This window comes from Tiliqua scincoides, chromosome 4 (genome assembly GCF_035046505.1).
Source record: "Tiliqua scincoides isolate rTilSci1 chromosome 4, rTilSci1.hap2, whole genome shotgun sequence".
Lineage (NCBI taxonomy): Eukaryota > Metazoa > Chordata > Lepidosauria > Squamata > Scincidae > Tiliqua > Tiliqua scincoides.
Window position 1 is genome coordinate 74,103,340 of NC_089824.1, and position 18,955 is coordinate 74,122,294.

The 18,955-nt window shown below is 45.6% G+C and overlaps 1 long non-coding RNA gene and 1 pseudogene across 3 annotated transcripts in view; both read left to right on the forward strand.

The window, feature by feature from the left end:
* LOC136649342 (uncharacterized) overlaps positions 1–18,955 on the forward strand; it is a 151,628-nt gene that overhangs the window by 16,719 nt on the left and 115,954 nt on the right. For 2 of the 3 annotated variants that reach the window (XR_010794384.1, XR_010794386.1), the window contains exon 2: positions 6,684–6,845. This is a non-coding gene — a long non-coding RNA (uncharacterized lncRNA). Of the gene's footprint in view, positions 1–6,683; positions 6,846–10,467; positions 11,255–18,955 lie in introns of those variants that run through there. The other variant, XR_010794385.1, reaches the window with a different exon arrangement.
* On the forward strand, positions 15,846–15,965 carry LOC136650138 (5S ribosomal RNA; annotated as a pseudogene).

Genomic DNA, 18,955 nt, shown 5'->3' on the forward strand with positions numbered 1-18,955 from the left:
TATTATGATTGTACCTTTTTTGAAATGGATGCCACAAGAATTTTATCCAGCTGTGGCTGCACCATAGATTTATATGGAATTTTTTGAAACTCTTAAAAGTTGAAGGGCGTTCCTCATTGTCCCTTTGGCTTTCTCCTACTGTTGGCTACATTTTACTGTTTCAACAATGGGAACTTTGAAAGGAGAAGCAGGATTCTTCAGCTAAGGTTGCCACTTCCAGACCTTGAGTTGCAGAGTAGGGAAAATTCATCATGCAAGAGCATGTGCGACCTCTCTTGTCACTGCTACACTGTGGTGGGAAAAATGCTGAAATTCTCAGGGTGCAATCCTAACCTGCACTGGAACGGCCAGGCCAGTGTGCACTCTGGCTCAATCTGTCTCCTGTTCCGTTCTCCCCAACCCCAAAACACCCCTCACCCCCAGAACGCCCTACCGCCACCCTCTCCCACCCCTTGCACTCTCCAGCACAAACCCTGTTGAGCTGGAGCAGGGGATGGATTTGGCCCTTCTGAGCTGGCACAGGTCTCCGCACCAGCCCAGCTAACTCCTGAGCTGGTGCAAACATGTCGCAGCACGTTTTTGTCACTTGGAAGCCAGCACAGGGGGCCTGAGCCACTTCAAAGTGTTATTTGCATTGCACAGTCAGTTTGATACATCTCTTCAAGGGAGAAGAATTCTCTCAAAGGCTGAGAACTCTCTGCCTAATAGTGGTATGGCTAGCTGATCCAAGGTTAAGCTGGGCAGCTTACTGAGGAAATGACATACTGCACTGGTTGACTATGGGCGCAATCCTAACCCAATTTCCAGCACCCACATAAGGGCAATGCAGCTCCAAGGGAAGGGAACAAACATTCCCTTACTTTGAGGAGGGCTCCATGAGTGCCACCCAACTGCAGGATGAAGCTCACATCCCATTGGCACAGCTATGCCAGTGCTGGAAATTTGGTTAGGATTGCGCCCTAAGGCAAGCCAGTTCCATGTTTCATACACACAGATCTTTTACAAGAGGGTGAAGGGTTCCCATTCAGCACAGGGTCCCAGGTAGCGATTCAGATGCAGTACTGTTGGCAATGACTATTTTGCATACCAGCAGGAGGTGTCCACAGGGGCAGCTGTGGTTATGTGTGGGTGACCAAATGCTGAGTTTTCGGATTGAGGCTCTGAATATGATGCTGTTGACTCATGGGTCATTGACTAGATGTTACCCAGAGAGACATGGGCGGAGGTATGTGTGGGGTCCTGTCCTTGTAACGACTATAGGGACCTGGGCATTGCCATGTCCCCTCAATACCCTGTCTTAGGGCCCAATCCAACTTTTCAGTGCCATGGAGTCATGCAAACAGCACATGCACTGCATTCTGAGGTGGAGGGGGCAATCACAGAGGTTTCCTCAAGGTAAGAGAATGTTAGTTCCCTTACCTTGGGGCTGCATTGTGGCTGCATTGGTGCAAGAAAGTTGGGTAGGATTGAACCCTTAGCTGCAATCTGAAATGCTGCATTTCTGTCAGTTCTTTTTCCACTTACTTTCTCTGCAGTTGTCTCCTTCCAATTATATGGATCTGGAAAAAGAGGTCAAGAGGATGCAGCATTATGTTCTTGAAGCTTCATTTCGCAGACAGCATGTGCAGTGCAGCTGGGATGACCTTTCCATCATGGCTACCTCTCTCACCTTCAGCAGGGCCTTTGGAAGTAAAGAACCTGAGAACTTGTCTAGAAACAGAAAAAAAAAAGGAAGGGATAGTCAAAGCAGGGTGGCTTTTTTTTTTGTTTAATGTTTAGAAAACTAAAGAAAAGGAAATCAATTATGAGTCTTACCTGAATTTTATTTCCTCACCAAAAACCAAATTACTCAGCAAACTTATCGCTTGCTATTGCAGGCCTTGGTATTAAAGAAAACAATCAGGCCAGCAGGATTAATCTCTGACAGCTGCCTTATCTTTAACTTGCACCTTTGTTATTTTCTGATGAGCTTCTCTTTTTTTGCTGCCACGTTGTACCATACCTCACTGGTTCCTTTCATTTTATCATCAGGCAGGAGCGGAGGACCTTTCAGTTTATTAAAAAACCTTTATTTGTGAAGAACAAAGAGGGGGAGAGAAAAGGCAAACAATGAGGTCAGACAATCTCCTTCCTACCAGGAGTCACTCACCTGTTATTTAGAGCGTTATCAGTTTTGGGGGGAGACTTGCATCACTGAAAATGGGGCTCTGACAGGCTACTCTGTTAAAACGAATACAAACATGCCACCAAAGAAAACCTGCAAACACTGATGGACACAGATCACCCTCTAGACAATGACCTCGTCAGTTGTCAAAGCTGCTATATTTTCACTGGCTTCTTGGGGGATTTGTTTTACTGACTTTCCTTTAAGGTAGGAAGCAGTTGTGACACAAGCATAAAAGCCTTGACAGGTTCAGTGGCAAAAGTATATAAAATCTCACATACGCAAGATGGAAACCGCTCGATTGGCCATTAAGAAAGGCTCGCATTGGAAGTTCTGCTTTCTTCCCTGGATTTTTGTTTGCATTTAGATGCAAAGAACGCAGTATGATATATGCAGTTCCATCCAATGCATGTTTACTCAGATACCGGTTCTGCTGAAGTCAATGAGGCTTCCACTTAGCTGTGCAATCTGATCCTTGGCATGTTGAGGAGTACCATTGAGTTCAATGGAGCTTCCTCTCAAGTATGTGTGCCGAAGAATTCAATCTAGATCACTTAACCAGGGGTGCATTTGACTGCTTTTATTTACTGATCACATTTGTATCCCAACCATCCTCCAAGGAGTCCATCCAGTCTCATTGTCCGGGAAACCCTGTGAAGAAGGTTAGGCTGAAATATGCACAAAACCACTGAGTTGAGGCCAAGCAGGGATTGGAACCCAACCCCCCCCCCCAAACCGAAGACTCGTGTGTGTGTGTGTGTGTGTGTGTGTGTGTGTGTGTGTGTGTGTGTGAGAGAGAGAGAGAGAGAGAGAGAGAGGACTATCCCATACTACTAACAAACTTACTACTATGTTGCCTTACAGTGAAGAAGGCAGAGTGCTGCATTTTATATTTACTATTTGGAGTATTTACTTCAAATCTATGCATTTTTTAACCCTTCAATTTCTTTTTGGTGTTCAATGAGGACATTGAATGGATAATGTAAACAATCCATACATTGTAATGGATAATAATTTGTCAGAGTTTGGATGCAAGCAAAGTTGCTTTTGTGAGAATGCAAACAAATGAAGAAAGGATGCCCTGGACACACGTATCTTATTGTTATGTAGTTTCTACATACGCAGGACTAATGCATGCACAGCTGCATTCAGACCCCAGGGCACTATGCAAAGCAAGCAGGTCTGTCAGGCAAACAGATGTGGCAGGAGAAGATGCATAGCTGGGGGTGGGAATTGGTTGCTCCGTCCTGCAGGAGAACACAAGAAAATGGCCTGAGGGAGAGATGCTCTCCTTCTCAAAGACTGTGTTCAATCTTCTCTGTGCCAAGAGATAAAAATGAGCCAAAGCCACTTCTAGCTGTAAAATGTAAGTGGTCTTCAGTCTGACATCCTGGACACTTTCAGATCTAGACACGAGTGCCAGGCCCCATTAGCAAAGTGGGTTTCTCTTCTTCCCCGTGATATAAAGCACCTATTCATTGCGCTGCAGGATGTGATATAGAGGACTTTAAAAGTCTTGACATTTTTATTCAAGGAAAGCTATTACTGACCCAGGACTGTTTCTTGCCTGGAGAGCAATTCCACATCTTGGAGTAGACATCTCCTTGACAGGTAGGTTTTAACGATGGCTATTAGAAGATAGGTGGAGGATTTTTTCTAAGGCTAGCAAGTGTTCTAAGGAGAGTGATGTAAATTATGTAGTCCTACAGGCCACCCAAGGGATGTTGCCTGCCTCCCTTCCCCCCATTACTAACCCTTTCTTGCTTTGCCTCCCTTATAGGCTCCCTGAAACAAAAGGGAGATGCAGATAGAGAAGCATGAAAGAAAGAGAATGCTCCTTTTATTGTTTTTCCTGTTCTCTTCCCAAACTCACAGACAACATGAAGTTTGGATCGAAGGGTTGGAGACTGGAAGCTTTCCTTCCTTAAATTCCCCTCTGTGTCTGTTTACTCCTGATGGAAAATGGCTCAAGGGGGAAAGCTTGAGAAAGGAGAGAGGGTCTCCTGGTGGCTTCCTCACTCATCTGCTCTTCACATGCCCAAGCTATTGCAGAGAAGAGGGGAAGCACTAGCTAGACTTTCTGGCAGATCATTTGATCACATACCTAGTTGTTCTCACTCAAAGTGGCCCACTGATGAAACTGGTTCTGATCTGCAGGCATCACTAGTGTGGGTCAGCTCTTCCCTCCTGCTTTCTTCACTTGTTACGCGCAAGTGCTTTCTTTCCTGGTTGTCACATGCAGAACTTGTGAGTGAGTGAGAGACTAGCCCAGTCCACAAGAGCAGATTTTACATGCTAGAGTCAACAGGACATTTCTCTAGATCAGTAGTTCGCAAACTTTGGACAGGAGGACAGCCTTCTGGAGCATTTATTGAGATCCATGTTCATTGGACCATTCTGGTAGCCTTGCACTCCCCCTCGCCTGGCCTTTGATAAGAGCTGCACGGCTGGCTACAGGCTGCTGCTGCCTGATTTATGAATACCAAAAGTAGAAACTATAATGAGAGCCAGGGTGGAGTAGTGGTTTGGGAGGTGGACTTAGACTTGGAAGATCCAGGTTCGAATTCCCCCTTCAGCCACAAAGCTTCCTGGGTGACCTTGGGCCAGTTGCTTTTTCTCAGCGTCATCTACCTCACAGGGTTGTTGTGAGTCCAAAAGGAGGGGATCTGCTATGTACACCACCCTGAGCTTTTTGGAGGAAGAGTGGTATAAAAAATGTGAAAAATAAATAAACAAATAAATAAATAATGGTGATTGGGCAGCAGTGCTCATCCCCAAGCTTGTTTAACTCTTGATGCACATGGTCTAATCTAACTTGTCAGTTTCTCAAAAATTGGGTCATGATCCACTGGTGGGTTCCAACCCACGGTTTTGGAACTGCTGCTCTAGATGATTTGCACATTCAAACTTTTCATGTGAGTGGTTCAACAAGCAAATAATGTATCCTTGTTTCTATCATGTTTGTGCAGATGTTTCAGGATATTCTATGCTGTGATATAAACATTCAATTGTATTGACTCCAGGGTGTAAAAAAATGAGTTATTTTGATCTGGATTTACAAACTCAGTGTCAGATTGGGCATGAAGAGCCCTGCCTCAATGCCAGTGATTAGATTGACAGTGCAATCCTATGCCTGTTTACTCAAAGTAAGTTCCACTGTGTTCGATATTCTTTAGTCCTAGCAAACTGTGCATCGAATTGTGGCCTTAGGGCCCAATCCTATGCTTACCTAGTGCTGGGGCTGAGCCCTACCACTGCGCTGGTTGCCTTAAACGTGCCATAAAGCACGTTTGCAGCACCTGGTGAGTAGGGAGCACTGGTGATGGGCCGGCACTAGTCAGGCACCGGGCCCAGTGCCAGGAGGAAAAGGAGGACATGCCACCGCCATGGTTAAGTGAAACCACAGAGCGGTGGTGTGGCCTCTGGGGATAGGGGAGGGGCAGGATAGGATGGGGGAGGAACCTGGGCAGGAGGGCGTGGATCAGCGGAGTTCTGTTCCACCGTATCCTGAAGTCAGTGTTGGGCTGAAAAGCTGGACACAGAGTCTCTCAAGTCTGTGCTGGCAAAATAGCTGGTGCAGACTTGGGAAGCCTCATTGCACGGCTTGGGACTTCCCCTGGGGGAAGGTGGTGTTGATACATTCATATCCTTTTATTAAGTTGTGGTATTCATTATTGCTCCCTGGTAGTGCCTGGGGCAGGACTATTATTTCTTAAATAGAATAAAACACACTTGGTCCATTTTTCGTTACAGGAAAAACCAGTAGTTTCTTTCACATTAAGACTAGTAGGAGACAGTTCTACAGTCATCTGATATGCACTTTGCTCTTCACTGAGGCTATTCACCCTTTTGTCAAAGTCTCATGTATTGTCTCATTCCCTGAATATGCATTTTCTCTTATTATTGCTCTGTGGATATTTATGGTTCCACTTAGAAATCTGGATTGTGTGGACTTCCTACACTGTGCACCTTCAATACATATTAAGGAACAGAAAATGGGGAGTGGTGTGGAACAGGATTTTATGGAATAGAAAAGTATGCCTGAAAATAATAAAAACATTATTTTCAAGAAGCCTGTATGTTCTTAACTCACTGCAACATAATGGCCAAGGCTGACCCAACCTGGTGCCATTGTGTGTCAGGAACATTTCAAACAGGATATGACCCAGCAGTTTGAACTCCCATTGAATCAATAGGAAAGAGTGAAGCCTGTGTTTAACTCCTTCATTGACGTCAAGAGGCAAGTGATCAGCTGACCAACATCGCAACACATTTAGAAGTACACACACCTTGACATTGGTGCTGAAGTATTGTGATGCTGTCATCTAGGGCTGAATTTATTATCAATGAAATACCCTTAGTTCAAAGATGTTTCAGGGCACTTTTATTTGTTTATAAATATATGATTATACGTAAGTTTCCACATAGATGATAGACTTGTCTTTTTAAAAAAGGGTACTCATTTTGTATTATTAGAGAGTCTGTATTTCCCCCACTAATCTGTCTGCCTTCTTTGTAGGTGATTTCGGTTGTTCTCTCCTCAAGCATTAGTCAGCTTGACGACTGCCTTTAAATCCACACTGTAGTAATGCAGCTGAAAGGAACCTGGGAAAATAAGCTGAGACAGCCAGACAAAGGGAGGTGGAGAAAAAAAGAAGTCAAGATGACAAGAAAACGAAAGGTAAGATAATTTGTTGGATAATTTCATCCTTTTGGATCAAACAATGCTGCCACTTGCATTGTTTGCCATTATATTATTCTCTTGACAACCTATGTCCTGGCCAGCATTTTCTTTCTTCCTTTATAGACTTTTGGCTGCAATGAACTGTCATTATGAACCCGGAAGATATGTCATGACTCATGGAGTTCCTAGTGAAAGCACACAGAAGTCATTGCCTCCTTTGTCAAGTCCTGCAGGTTGTTCTAGGACCTAGGTCACTTCTTTTTAGTTCTGAGAAGCCAGGAGGTATTAAGGTTGCCAACTACGCCTGGCTTGTCTTTCTTTTTCTTTCAGGCCAGTTGGCATAAAAGCAAGGAACAAGGGCAGATTTTTCCCTTGCATTTTTTAAAAAAACTGTGTGACGTAGGGTGCAGTCCTAACCCCTGATGTCAGTGCTTTCCAGCATTGGCATAGCGGTGCCAATGGGATATGTGCTGCATCCTGCAGTTGGGTGTTACAGAGGCCTCCTCAAAGTAAGGGAATGTTTGTTCTCTTACCTTAGAGCTACATTGCCCTTGTGTCAGTGCTGGAAAGCACTGACATAAGGGGTTAGGATTGCGCCCTTAGGTGAGTGTACAGCTTCTGCACTGAACTCCACCCCAGAGCTGCTCAAAAAACTGCTAGGCTACATTTTTTTGACTCCATTCTGGATTTGTCCTTGTGGGCAAAGGGCAAGTCCCATTCCTGTTACCAACATATTTGATTTCAAGAATTGCCAGTCCTAAAAGGGGTCAATTCCATTCACTTTCTTCTTCAGTGGAGAATTAGCATCCTTTATATCTTAGCACACTCACTGCCCAAATCTACCCTGTACCTACACTGATGCAGCTGTGCAGCCAGAGGGTGCACATCCAATGGTGGTAGTGGGGGGGTGGGGTTGAATGGACAGCCAGCAGGAGGAAAATACAGATATCTTTTACTTATTCCTGGTAAGCTGCCTGATTGCCAATGGGTCTCCTTGGACCCACACCAGTCATTTTATAGGCCTATGTCCAGGAGAGAAAAGGGGCAAAGTGGGTATGGAATGCGGTATATGCCACAGCTGCCAAGATCCACCCTCTCCCTTCCCCTCCTGACCCTCTGCCCTCCATCCACCCTGAAACTCTCCCTTTCCATCCATGACACACCTCCACCCCCATCTTACCTGTGCTGACAGAGGCTTTGCAGCTGCTGCAAGTTAGCACAGACAGTTCTGGATGAAACTTGCCATTCTCTGACTCGGTATAAGACAGCTTCACAAATGTTTATTGCTCAAAACAAATAATACAGCTCTGCGGGGGCTAGACAGGCATTTAGACACCATCGCCCAAGCTAGCTAACTAAAATGGGGCCTGCTTTTTTGACCTTTGCAGCTTTTTCCTGAAAGTATCAGTAGCATATTGACAGTCATATTGAAGGTTGCCAATACAATCTAATACAATATCCGTTCTAAACGTAAAGGCAGAACTCTAAAAATGATAGTTTCACACACTGGAAGCATAAAGTTTCTGAGACAAAGCTAACATGGACTTGATGGGCTTGTCCAGCGCTAGAACCGCTTTGGCAGGAGGTAATGACTATTAATATGGTATTGGGTCCAGTCATCTTAGCGCATAATATTTCCTAAATATGTGATCTTTTGGTAAATCTAGAGAGGCCTGAATTTGTTGTGCTTTACTGATGGCTGAAAGACGTTCTCAGAACCTGGAAAGGAGACGCTTCTCACATTGATATATGAGTAGGTGAATTGTTAAATTTGAGCTACATGTGAATGATTATGATATAAAATGAAAAATTATCTGGAAACATTTGAGTGTATCTGGCAACTTTCTTGGAATATTTTGCTTCTTGGCATCCAATGAAAATGAATGAGGCACTGATGCTCGACCAGATAATTAATAAAACTCCTTCTCTTCCCTTTTTTTCTTTCTTGACTTTTTGAGCCTCCACCCTCAAGTGGAAGGGGGAATTTGTGATGTGCATCCTCTGCAATGAAGTTACCAAAATTAGCAAGTACTGCTCTCCTATAATCAGACTATTAAGGCTTTGCAATATGCAAGAAGACTTTATGGATAAATTCATTTAAAGCCACACTTGTAACTGAATCTGTTTGCAACTGTGCAATTAAGTTGAAATTCACTTTAAAAGGCACCTTTTAACCATCTGAACCATCTTCTGCAAGTTTGTATTTTTAGAGTTGCATCTCTTTGCTGACTAAAAATAATGGCCTCTCCTTTTATAAGTCTTGCAAAGCCAATAAAATCCTGGGAGATTCAGCTCGATTGCATTCGGGTTTGTATGCCCTCAATGGGATTATTAATTAGCATGGAATCACAGAGCCATTATTGTTTATGACAAACAGGCCAGAAAGAACTCAGTGTCTCTTTTGGATCTCATGCCTCAGCTGGCAAGCTGGGACTTGTGGAAAGTATGTCCTTATCAAAGGACAAAGCACATTCAATCTGGAGATGCTGATGGATAACAACAGGAGATCCTAGAGTACCATGTTTACATCTACTTTCTGAAATTGCTCTAAGTTACTCCTTATTTTACAGACTGTCCTTTCTCTGTTGTCATCTTAAAATCAATACTCTGTAGCTATGTATGGTCCAACTCCTTCCTTTGATGTAGCTCTTTGGATTTTGATGGAATTCCTTTTAGTGTTCTCCAATTGATGAGACTGGCACACTATGTGCAGGAACTCTCTTTTCCGGAAGACTCCAGTGTGCCCTGGAATGTCATCGAAGATCCTGAGACATGATATTAGAGTCTAAAAGTGAAGTCTAACTCTCGAAAGCAGCATTACTCCATCTTAGGGCCTATCCAGCCCGTGCTGGCCCAGTACTCAGCATCACAAACATGCCATAAAGCACGCCTGTGAAACTCTGCACTGGTCCAGCACCAGTGCTGGCTCAATGAGCCTGCCAGTGTGAGCCTGTGCTGAGTCAGAACTGGTGGAGGACGGAGGACTGCCGTGAGTGCCGGGCCAGGATGGGGGGAGGTATTCCAGGGTGGACGGAAGGCAGGGGAAGGGGGTGGGGGGCGGGAGGGGGGCGGAGATGGTGACAGGTCCTGCTGCCATATCTTAACCCCCCTTCCAGCACGGGAGACCCAACATGGACCTTCTCAAATCTGTTCCTGCTCATTAGCGGGCACAGATCCAAGGAGACACATCGGGGCTGCCTGGGGACAGGGTAAGGCAGCATAAGCTCCCTTACCCCTAGTAGTCCCGGCACTGCTTCCCAGCCCTATGGAATGCAGCAGTAGCCATTTCTGCCCCATTGCAGTCTTGGGAGCTGGGAAGCACAGGATTGGGTTGCCCATAACCTTAAAAGACAAAGTGCTGTCATAGTATATATTTATACCAGATTTATAATCTGGTATAAGGCAAGTTATACCTAAATATGATGTCTGTGTTCCTCAGTTTTCCACTTGGTTTCCAGTGTTGAGAGTTCTTAGATTTCCTATGGGTCAGTCCAAGGTTTTATTACTTGTTAATGAAATGTGTAGCTTAGTTGACTTTGTGCCATGTGTGCTATAGAGTTGGAGACAAAGGGTGTCTTCTATTTTCCAGTAACAGTGATTTGAAATCTTTTCTCTATAGGGGCTAAGTTTGGGACATGCCTGTGTCTTCCAAGTGCCTGCTTACAGATGAACATTCCTCTGCTCCTCCTATTGCCGTATCCCTCACCCACTGCAGGCAGGGCTGCAACCCACCCACACTGCTTTTGCAATCTGCCATTTCAGAATTGGGATTGTCACAATCAATGGGAACATATGGGCTCACTTCCTTGTAGCCACAATTGTGAGCACACTATCAACTTTTGTTAATTGGAAGTCTGTCAGTCAAATGACACACATTCAAATGTTTCCAACTGTAACATACACCCAGAAAGTCTTGGGGCATCCTGTGGGGGAGTATAGGCTATGTGTTTTTCTGCCACCAACATGTGTGCTTCCATTTTTCCAGTTACTGTCATATTTAGGTATGAAATGGCTCGTGATAACCATGTTAAGATCTGATTTGGCAATTCTGCTTGAGCCAAGGCAAAGGTATAATGGTTGCTAGGCAACAGAAAGGGCCTTTCAGCAGCTGATTGGTTGGCTCCCCCATCCCCAGGACAAGTACCCCATTTACTTTCTGAAAGAGTTGGCCCTGGGCTGGCATGTATTGATAAAGATATTAGTGAGCTATTCCCTATCAGTGCACAGAGAGAGAGAGAGAGAGAGAGTATCACCTAAGTGTATTCAGCAGAGCATTCTGGAACATTCTATAAAAATGGAACATTCTATAAAAGTTGTCTAATGAGAATTGCTTGTTAAGTGGCCCCCACAGTAGTAATGTATCTCCTTGAACTTTGATTTCTTTTACATTAAATGCCTTATGGCCCAATCCCAAATAAATACTGTGTTGGCAGAACATGTAGTCCATTGGTGAGTGCTGTCACAAAAACCATAAAGTGGTTTGCAGCAGCACTAGTAGGTGGTGCACTGGTGAGAATGCTGGAGCCATCCTGTGTGTACTGGTAACCGTTGGGACACCCGTTGGACCAGGTATGTCCAGCATAGGGGTGGGGGAGTGTAAGGGTGGAACAGGGAGGGAATGGGTAGATCAGGCCCAGGACGGGGGTGGGATAAGCGGTGCCTGTTTGTGTAATATCCTAACCCCCCTCTCAGGCCTGATCCACCTGCATGGATCAACTCAGACTTACACCAGCAATATCACTGGCACAGGTCTGAGTTGACCCTTAGCAGCTGCTGGGGCTTACTCCCAGGCAAGGGGACAAAGGTCCACTTACCCTGTGGAGACCTACACAAGCCAAAAATCCTCTGTGGGATGCAGCTTACTCCACACTGGTGCTGATGCAACATTGAGGGATTTAGATAAGATTGACCTGTTATTAGATTAGATGGACATTCTGGGCCAGGTTATTTGATCCTTGAGAGAAAATCAATGTAGTTCAATTAACATAATGTAAATGAAGTATGTAATGGTTATAGGCTTATAGAAACTCTTTCTCTGTACTTTTAAATAAGCTGATGTGGAAGGTGGATTGATATTTCTGAAACATTACCAGAGTGTCTTGGCAGTTGCCTATTGGTGTCAGATTCACCAACAGGCAGCTGCTCATGGTTAGCCTGAAAATTCACTCTGTGCAGCATTACTGCTACTCTTTGTGGGCTTATATTCAACAACTGTAATAGCAGTTGCAGACCTACCATTAGGTCCAATGGGGCAAATGCCCCAGGTGTGAGCCTCTAGGACCCTGCAGAAGCCTCTCTGAGGCTCCCAACAGGGTCAGAAACTGTGTTTCTGGTTTTCCGGAAGCACAGTTTATAAGAACATAAGAACAGCCCCACTGGATCAGGCCATAGGCCCATCTAGTCCAGCTTCCTGTATCTCACAGCGGCCCACCAAATGCCCCAGGGAGCACACCAGATAACAAGAGACCTCATCCTGGTGCCCTCCCTTGCATCTGGCATTTTGACATAACCCATTTCTAAAATCAGGAGGTTGCGCATACACATCATTGCTTGTACCCCATAATGGATTTTTCCTCCAGAAACTTGTCCAATCCCCTTTTAAAGGCGTCTAGGCTAGACGCCAGCACCACATCCTGTGTTCCACAGACCAACCACACGCTGAGTAAAGACATATTTTCTTTTGTCTGTCCTAACCCGCCCAACACTCAATTTTAGTGGATGTCCCCTGGTTCTGGTATTATGTGAGAGTGTAAAGAGCATCTCGCTATCCACTCTGTCCATCCCCTGCATAATTTTGTATGTCTCAATCATGTCCCCCCTCAGGCGTCTCTTTTCTAGGCTGAAGAGGCCCAAACGCCATAGCCTTTCCTCATAAGGAAGGTGCCCCAGCCCCGTAATCATCTTAGTCGCTATCTTTTGCACCTTTTCCATTTCCACTATGTCTTTTTTGAGATGCGGCGACCAGAACTGGACACAATACTCCAGGTGTGGCCTTACCATCGATTTGTACAACGGCATTATAATATTAGCCGTTTTGTTCTCAATACCCTTCCTAATGATCCCAAGCATAGAATTGGCCTTCTTCACTGCCGCCGCACATTGGGTCGACACTTTCATCGACCTGTCCACCACCACCCCAAGATCTCTCTCCTGATCTGTCACAGACAGCTCAGAACCCATCAGCCTATATCTAAAGTTTTGATTTTTTGCCCCAATGTGCATGGCCTTACACATACTGACATTGAAGCGCATCTGCCATTTTGCTGCCCATTCTGCCAGTCTGGAGAGATTCTTCTGGAGCTCCTCACAATCACTTCTGGTCTTCACCACTCGGAAAAGTTTGGTGTCGTCTGCAAACTTAGCCACTTCACTGCTCAACCCTGTCTCCAGGTCATTTATGAAGAGGTTGAAAAGCACTGGTCCCAGGACAGATCCTTGGGGCACACCGCTTTTCACCTCTCTCCATTGTGAAAATTGCCCATTGACACCCACTCTCTGCTTCCTGGCCTCCAACCAGTTCTCAATCCACGAGAGGACCTGTCCTCTAATTCCCTGACTGTGGAGTTTTTTCAGTAGCCTTTGGTGAGGGACCATGTCAAATGCCTTCTGAAAGTCCAGATATATAATGTCCACGGGTTCTCCCACATCCACATGCCTGTTGACCTTTTCAAAGAATTCTAAAAGGTTAGTGAGGCAAGACTTACCCTTACAGAAGCCATGCTGTAAGGGTTCTGTACCCTTACAGAACCCATGCGTTCCTCATAGTCTCGCTTGGCCTCCCGTATCACCTTCTTACATTTCTTTTGCCACAGTTTATGTTCCTTTTTATTCTCCTCATTAGGGCAAGACTTCCATTCACGGAAGGAAGCTTCCTTGCCCTTCACAGCCTCTCTAACGTGGCTGGTCAGCCATGCGGGCACCCTCCTGGATTTAGTGGAACCCTTCTTTCTTTGCGCTATACACCTCTGCTGGGCCTCTATTACTGTTGTTTTAAGCAGCCTCCATGCACTCTGGAGTGATTGGACTCTTTTTACCCTCCCTTTCAACCTCCTTCTAACCAGCCTCCTCATTTGGGGGAAGTCTGCCCGTCGGAAGTCAAGGGTTTTTGTTAGAGATTTGCCTGGTATTCTTCCCCCAACGTGCATGTCAAAACGGATCGCAGCATGATCACTGTTCCCCAATGGCTCAGTAACGTTTACATCTCTAACCAGGTCCTGCATACCGCACAAAATTAAATCCAGAGTCACCTGTCCTCTGGTGGGCTCCGTGACTAGCTGCTCTAAGCCACAGTCATTTAGCACGTCAAGAAATCCGGTTTCCTTATCGTGTCCAGAACACAAATTGACCCAGTCAATGTGAGGATAATTGAAGTCCCCCATGATTACAACCCTGTCCCTCCTTGTCACCTCCCTGATCTGTTTCCTCATTTCAAGGTCCCCATCTGATTTCTGGTCTGGAGGACGATAGCACGCCCCCAGTATTACATCGCTGCACAAGCCTAGTAATTTAACCCACAGAGATTCTACGGTGGAGTTGGACCCACCTTCAATCTCTACTTTGCTGGATTCTATCCCTTCCTTAACATAAATGGCCACCCCACCTCCAACACGCCTCTGCCTGTCCCTCCTGTAGAGTTTATAGCCCGGGATTGTGGTATCCCACTGATTCTCCACATTCCACCAGGTTTCCGTTATGCCCACTATGTCAATGTTTTCCCTTGTCACCAGACATTCCAGTTCTCCCACCTTTGCTCGTAGACTTCGGGCATTCGCATAAAAGCATTTGTACACAGAATGCCCCAGGATGGGCTGCTTATTCGCTCCTTTGTCCCCGCATCCTCTCATTGTGCCAAACCATCTATCACCTCCCATCACGCTACCTTTCCCAATTTCTTCTCCTACTCTGCCTTTGTCTTGTTGTTCTCTAACCTCCTCATCCCATAGGGATGAGGAGTCCCGAACCGGATGCTCCTCGGCTCCTGTCGGCTTTCCCCCAGAGATCAGTTTAAAAGCTGCTCTGCCACCTTTTTAATGTTATGCGCCCGCAGTCTGGTTCCATTCTGGTTCAAGTGGAGTCCGTCCCTCTTGTACATGCCCCGCTTGTCCCAAAACGTTCCCCAGTGCCTAATGAATCTAAACCCCTCCTCCCTACACCACCGTCTCATCCACGCATTGAGACCCCTGATCTCCGCCTGCCTAGCTGGCCCTGCGTGTGGAACAAGTAGCACTTCAGAGAACGCTACCTTTGAGGTCCTGGCTTTCAGCTTCCTGCCTAAAAGCCTAAATTTGGCCTCCAGGACCTCCCAGCTACACTTGCCCACATCGTTGGTGCCGACATGCACCACAGCTCAGAGAAGCTTCCCCATTGCAGACTCAGGTTTTGCAAGGCTCCATGAGCCTCAGGTGAGTAGGGGGGGCAATTTTCGTGTGTGTGTGGGGGGTGCAACAGCCCACAGGGAGATACCATCGTGGACCCTTGACCTGGGCGCAGGGCTGGAGAAGTCCGCTGCTGTGTAATAGAATGAAGCACTTAGCCCAATGTAACATGTTCACAGAGCACTTTCGATTGATTCCAATGACCTCTTTCCAACACATGCACTTTGAGCATCATGGGAAACATATGAGGCACTTGAGACATGGTCAAGGACAAGTTGTGTTGTGCAGTCATTTCTGCATTGCTTTCATATTTCTTTTTCTTCTTCATATCAAACCCAGCATCTACAGTGACAACTGTTCTCATTCAATCTTCCCTTTTCTTTTCTCTTGCCGGGAAATGTTTGGGAGCCAAAAGGTCTAATCTCATTGCTGATCCTGCATTTCTGAGTTCATTATTCCTTGTGCCCCTCTGACTGCTGCTGCAAACATCACTGAAATTGCTCTCAAGGATGCTATTTTATCAAGAACAGAAGGTGTCAAAATCAAGATATGGGGGGGCCTATATTAGTGTATCCTTATCCGCGGATTCAGTTATCTGCAGATCGGGTCTGCGGTTTAGCAGTTTAGCAGCAACTGTTACCCTGCAGATGCCCGATCTTGTCTGATCTCGGAAGCTAAGCAGGGTCAGGCCTGGTTAGTACTTGGATGGGAGACTGCCTGGGAATACCAGGTACTGTAGGCTTATACCATAGTCTTTTGAGACTGAAGGTTGCCAACCAGATCGGGTCTGGCCCCCCCATCATGCATGCCCTCATGCATGCCCCCTCTGGAGGTGAGAGGAGCTCCACTCCTCTCACCTTAGGAGGGAAGTCTGAGCTCAGCAGAGGCTGAGAACGTCTGTCCCCAGCCTCTGCTGGGCTCGGACTGCGTTGTATAGCTCAAGTAATGCAACTTCTGGTTTCACGGAGAAGCCCTGGAGGGGCTGAGCCCAGCAGGGATGGACATCCTCTGCTCAGACTCTCCTTCCCTGGAAAGCATCCCCAGGCCTCCCAATGCCTTATAGCCTTATAAGGCATTAAAAGCATCACTTCTGGTTTCTCTGTGAAACAAAAAGTCGCGTTATTTGAGCTATACAGCTCAGTCCGAGCCCGGCAGAGGCTGAGGACAGACTGAAGGCTCAGACTACCCTTCAGAGTTTCTTGACAGTGGGGGGGGGGAACTCTCAGACCATGGGGACCAGCCTTCGCCCATATCAGTGGTTTCAGGTATCCGCAGGTATCCACAGTTCTAGAATGAAATCCCTGCGGATAAAGGGGCACGTCTGTACACAAGCACGCAAACTTTCCACACACACAAAAACTGGTGGACATGATCACGTGGAGTGTGCTGGTACATCAAAGATAGCTTTTCCGTGGACAAGAATACTAAGGCAGGTTGAGTAATTGATTTCTGCTAGGATCAGAACCAGAATTGTAGGGGCAGAGTCCACACAGGTGGAAGTTACATGGTTATGTCTGGCTGTTTCCCAGATCTGTCATTTAGAACAGTGGAGGCACATAACTGGATAAAAAGGGTCAGAGAGTTCACACTCCAGTACACTTTCACCCCAATCCTAGCTAACTGCCTGCACAGTGATGCAGCGGTGCTAACTTGGTGCCTGATGTATCCTGAGGGGCAGTTTTGGCCTCCTTGGGGTAGGGGAACATTTGTTCCCTTGTCCCAGGATAAGGTCATGCCAGCTTGCCTAGTCAACCCAGACCAATGTCAGCGGTATTGCTGGTGCAAGGCTGTGTCAACCCAGGAATGAGGACTGAGGCTGGGAAGAGGGTTAGGATTCATCAAACACTGCTGCCATGGAACCCACCCCTTCCCAGTGCCAATCCACCCACCTGATCATGCTACAAGGCAAGCCTCCCCATTATGAAAACTGATTTAGGGCACAATCCTAACCAGGTCTACTCAGAAGTAAGTCCTATTTTGTTCAATGAGGCTTACTCTCAGGAAAGTGTGGTTAGAATTACGGCCTTATTTATTTATATACCACCTTTCTCATCCTCACATTTCTTCTCAGATATTACTCAAGGTGGTTTAAATAGACAGGTTGTCCTAGTCCCGATTACAATATTGTTTTATATATAGAACTCTTCAGTGTCTAGATGTTTTTTGTTCTACAGTGTCGTCATCTTTCTTAGGATGAGGCAATGAAGTGAATAGTTATTTATTTGTTTAATATATTTGAATCCTGCCTTTCCACTCTCTATCAGGAGGTGCCCAAGGTGGTTTATGCTATTTTTTCTATGTATTACACTCCCCCCCCCCCAACATATTAGTACAGTAGAAGAGTAAAGGGGTGGGATATGCCTCTCTGGCTTCTTGATATTCCTGAATTAGTAATGAAATGAACGTAAAAGTAATGAATGAATAATGAAATGAATGATGATTCTAACAACAAAAGTGTGTGTGTGTGTGGGGGGGGAGAATCTTGCATACCCTTAATATGGATTTTGCAAATTGAAGAACAAATGGAAAAGTGTGTCTACAGGCAAGAAAAACAAAGGGAGTTTTCCGCCTACTTCCATCAGGTCACTTGAGTGCTGATATATAGGAGGCATTTTAGAATAAAGACATTTCTCTGACAGCACATACAAATGAAATAAAATTGGCCTAAGGCTGTGATGCCAGAATCTAAACAGAGAACTGGGACTTGGCAAAGATACTTGCTTAATACACCAGAGAAATAGAGCTAGAATAATTTGCAGTGTGGGTGATGAAAAGATGAAAGAGGAAGGTGTAACAAACCCTGGGAACGAAAAGAGGCTTTATAGGCTGCAAAACATGCCCCATAAATATCACAAGTGAACTAAAGGAGGCCAACTACCAGTAGCATTGTAAAGGGGTTTATAGCTTGAAATCTTTTTCCAGTCCACATTCTTTTGAAAGAACCATTTGTACTTTTCCACCTGCTTGTTGTGCTGGATCCTATCAAATCCCAGTGTAGTTGGAGGAGCTGGACTTGGGACAGTCCTTTCTCTATCATGATAGCCAGAGGGAAATAGATGGATAAGACAAGAGGAAGGTAGATGAGATGGGAAAGGGCAAGGTAGTTAGGAAAAAGGGATCTGATGTAGACTGGAAGTGTAGTCTGATTATAGCATACACCAAAAGCACTAAAACCTGTTCCTGCGTGTGCTGTAAGGGAATGTGCCTATAACCACATGTTCCCCTATGTCTGGAGTGCTCCTTTGATTCTGTGAGTAGTGGTACAAGAGTCCTGGGATTCAAGCCCCCTAGGAACAATTTGAAAGAACTGAAAGAACTCAGATGTTTGGTGGAATGTTGTGCTACTTAGCGGGGAGAGTGTGGCTGTTCTGGGGCTTGAGCAAGCCCAGGGAAGAAGCCAATGGACAGGTGGAGGAGGAAGAAGAGTGAAGGAAGCCCCTCCCCACTGGTGAATAGGTCTTGTTGTTGGGCCAGCAACGAGGATGAAACATCAGAAGTTGATGAGCCCTCGCTGTCACTCAGCCCCATAGACTGCAAGATAAGAGTCAGGTTCATAAAGTTCATAGAGTGTATGGTTAAGACTGTCCCCTGGAACCTAACCCCATTTTCCCCATATGATTTGGTATCCACTAATTCTGTATCCACTAGGTTTTCCAAGAACATAACCCTAGTGAATAATGAGAACTGACTGTACATATCATCTTCCTGCAGAGTATATTCCAACACTAAAAA